The sequence below is a fragment of the Echinops telfairi genome, unplaced genomic scaffold (genome assembly GCF_000313985.2).
Source record: "Echinops telfairi isolate 266 unplaced genomic scaffold, ASM31398v2 ScPeMD7_7458;HRSCAF=8496, whole genome shotgun sequence".
NCBI lineage: Eukaryota > Metazoa > Chordata > Mammalia > Afrosoricida > Tenrecidae > Echinops > Echinops telfairi.
In genome coordinates this window covers 20,099,519-20,103,536 of record NW_022111358.1, presented here as the reverse complement: position 1 = coordinate 20,103,536, position 4,018 = coordinate 20,099,519, and the positions used below count along the sequence as shown (strand labels likewise).

Below are 4,018 nucleotides of genomic sequence, written 5' to 3'. Positions count from 1 at the left end.
GTAAGGTATGGCTTAATTCCAGTTGTGCCCTGAAAAATGTAGCATCAAGGACTGCTCCTCTGTGAACATAATCACCGAGTTCAATTTAAAAGGGAAGGTAGTGATAACCATGACTTCTTCAGACGCATCAATCTAAAAATATATACCAAATACACTGATTCCTTTAAGGGAGAATTTCCGGATACTATTATAAAGCTACAGCTTATACTTACCTGGAAGGGGATCACCATGATCACGAAGGTGGTTTTCCCAGGGGGAGGCTTATCCGTTGCACGCATGCCGGGTGTGCTGACCCCTGCGATTTCCCCAAAGGTGAAAACTCGGCTGCATCATTTGTGGTAGTGGTGGACCACGTTCACGCTAAAAAAAAAGAAAAGAAAAAAAAGCTACAACTTTGATTCTCAAATTGTTTGGTTGCACGTGATATAGATACCTTTGAAGGCATCTAAGACCCACAACAAAATCATAAGTAATATGAATGGGAGCGGGGAGCGTGAAGTGGAGACCCAAAGATCATCTGTAGACAATTGGACATTCCCTTACAGAAAGGTCACAAGGAAGAGATCAATCACTCAGGGTGCAGTATAGTACCGATGAAACATACAACTTTTCTCTAGTACAGCAGTTCTCAACCTGTAGGCTGTGACCCTTTTGGGGGTTGAATGACCCTTTCATACTGTTTGCCCAATTCATAACAGTAGCAAAATTACAATTATGAAGCAGCAATGAAAATAATTTTATGGTTGGGGGTCACCACAACACGAGGAACTGTATGAAAGGGTCACGGAATTAGGAAGGTTGAGAACCACTGCTCTAGTTCCTTAATGCTTCCTTCCCCCAAATATCATCACCTCAATTCTACCTTACAAATCAGATTAGACCAGAACATGCACACTGCTACAGATAAGAGCTTGCAACATGTGTAATCCAGGATAGATAAACCCCTCAAGGCCAACAATGAGAATAGAGATACCAGGTGGAAAAGAGGAAGGGGGTAGCGGGGGGTAGAAAGGGGGAATCAATCACAAGGATCAACATATAACCACTCCCAGGGGAACGGACAACAGGAAAGTGGGTGAAGGGTAACAGAGGACGGTTTAAGATATGAAACTAATAATCTATAACTTATCAAGGGTCCAACAGGAAGGGAGGGGGAGGGAGGGGAAAAATGAGGAGCTGATACCAAGGGCTCAAGTAGAAAGAAAATGCTTTGAAATGATGATGGCAGCATATGTACAAATGTGCTTGACACAGTGGATGATTGTATGGATCGTGATAAGAGATGTAACAGCCCCCAATAAAAGTATTTAATTATAAAAAATGCAAAGCCTTCTTGGGGAATTCCATGGAATTCATTCAAATACTAATTTTGCATAATCTTTCCTTATTTTTTTTCATGCTCCTATAAATATTGCAGGAGGAGTAAGAATTTGGAGCAAGACAGAGTTGGTCCTGCAATGTGGTCATGGGTATGGGCAAGTGAGTATACATCTCAAAGGGTCATTTTCTTCATCTCGAAGTTGTCAATAAAGATTTGAGAAATGAATGTTTAAACAAACCCGGTGGGGGGGCATATCTCCATAGATCCCCAATAAATAGTGCTTACTTATTCATTTGTACTGAAGGCATGGAGAGGAAAAAATAACACGGCTATTGAGTAAATTTTGAACAGAAAATCATGAGTTTTCTGAGCCTTTAGCTCTTTTGGGGAGCAGACAGCCTCATCTTTCTCCCACAGGGAAACTGGTGGGTTTGAACCACTGACTTGGTGGTTAGCAGCCCAGCACTTAAGCCACAAGATCATCAAGGTTTCTTAATGAAAGTGTAGAATTAATGTAAATTAGAGTATGTGGTGGGAGAAGAATTAGATCCCAAAGTATATTAAGGTGTGCTTTTTTGCACGCAAAAAGTTCATTTTTATCATTATTGGGACTATAATTTTATTAATCAAAATACATACATAATTACAAGCATTAGGATTATTGGTATGCAATAACAGTCAACCCACACCTGACATTAGGTAGACTTCAAGCTTTTAAAACGCTGGGGGCAATGGCTGCGCCAGTTCCAACCCTGAAATAGCCCCCCGTAGGAGACTGATATGGAGGAGCATTCTGGAATCAACTTTGCAACAAAGCCAATAACCAGACTCCCAGATCTCCTTCCTCAGTGAAATCTCAAAACTCTAATTCCAGTTCCCTTTTAACACATGAGCTTTGTTTCTCTTTGCTGAGTTCTTGGTACCGTGTCTTGATTGCTGTTTTTAATCCAGAGTTAAGTCACTCCCCCCTGCCCCCCAGACATAACTAGTACAACCTGATTACCATTTCCTCACTTATTCTGTACCCAGAGTTCCCCAGGTTTCATTAGCAGAATTCACCATTGGTTTACACTTAATAGTTTACACATATACACACACACATACACACACCCCTAACATTCCCCTTACAGACTGGCTGTGAGGTATATAAAGTAGGAGATATATCCCCATTTCCAGAAAGACAAAATGTGACGCAGAAGGCTGAAGGTTTTAGTGAAAGAAGTACCGGTAAATAGCAACGCTTATATACAAATTTAGTTCTTTTCATTCTAATCCAAAATTTAACTTAAAACTACTCTGCTTCAAGATTTTTTTTAAAGTATGATAACAGCTAGAAATATAAAGTGGCAACAACCTATTTAGACTTTCTTTCAGCAACCAGAAAGCAGAAAAAAGAAATGTTTCCACCGATATACTGTTCTATACATAGCATTCAGTATAAGAGAAATATGCAGCTGTTAAGAGCAGTACAACTATAAATTATTCACATACCTATAGCATTAGTTCTATGCATAAGAAGCAATCTTGACAGGTAAGGACTTTTCCAGGATTTTTCCTGGAGAAGTACAGTACCTTCTGAAACACAGTAATACTCTGAATGAACAACACAATCCTCCTGCTTGAAAGAATTTGTTCTAAGAGGTGTGGGAGACTTGAAGAAAAATGTATACATTAAGATGACCCAGAAGAGGCACAACTTGGTCCTTATAATTGAAAATATAGCACATGACTCCCTCCCAGGTGAGTTGCCCATGAGTAGAGACAGAACACTGTGAAGGTTCATAGTGGAATCAAAGCATTTTGTATAATTGCAAGATCTATCTTTCTATTTCTGCTCTAACTGATCATGGGCTAACATATGAATTGAAATACTCTATCACATAAGAAATAAATATGCAAGGTCCCATTAAACTGTCATTAATAAGAGAAAGGAGATTGTTAAATAGTTGGTGTTAAAGATGCGTGAAGGGTACTTGAGTTTCACGATACAGGTCTCTCCACTTTTTGTTTGAAATTGTTCATACTGAAGAAGTTGAAAGAAAAGAGAATGAAATGCTTGTGTCCCCTTGGTCTGTGTGCTGTCATGGTCCAATGATAAACTTACTATTTTAAAAAGATGTCTAGAGGTGAAAAGGTCAAAGATCAAAAGATAGAAATGAGAACATTCCATAAATGAGAACATTTCTCTTATTTAAATGAGAAAAGTTTGAGAGCCAAGGACAGAAATGAGAACGTCTAATAGTCAGACAGACGATTAAGAAACGTCTCCTCAGACACATGGATATCAAGCTGGGGTGGTGGTGCTGACTCACACATCTGTGGGTTTCTTTATGGAGGAACTACTGCTTGCGATCAACTCTACATCAGTGCAAAGTCTTCTGCCGAGGCTGTTATAAAGCTGCGGCGAGCGTACTCTTTCATAGCTCATGCGGAAGCTGGTTCAACAATGGATGCTGTTCTCAATCAGGCAGATTAAAACCAAAAATGAGTGTTCTAGAACCTTACCAATTTGAAAACATCTTTGTGTTCATTTCTTTGTCCTTAAATCTATTTATTTTCTTCAATTCTTGAATGATTGGATTGATGATTTAGAAAGAGGATGTATTAGTCTAGGTACTTTGGAGAAACAAATCCACAGCAACTCATGTATAAGAGAGAGTTTTATGCAAAGAAAATGTGCATCACGAAAACATCCCA

General features: G+C 39.2%; 1 pseudogene; it reads left to right on the top strand.

Moving 5' to 3' along the window:
- Positions 1 to 204: 204 nt before the first annotated feature.
- On the top strand, positions 205 to 355 carry LOC115872983 (annotated as a pseudogene).
- The last annotated feature ends 3,663 nt before the right edge of the window (positions 356 to 4,018 follow it).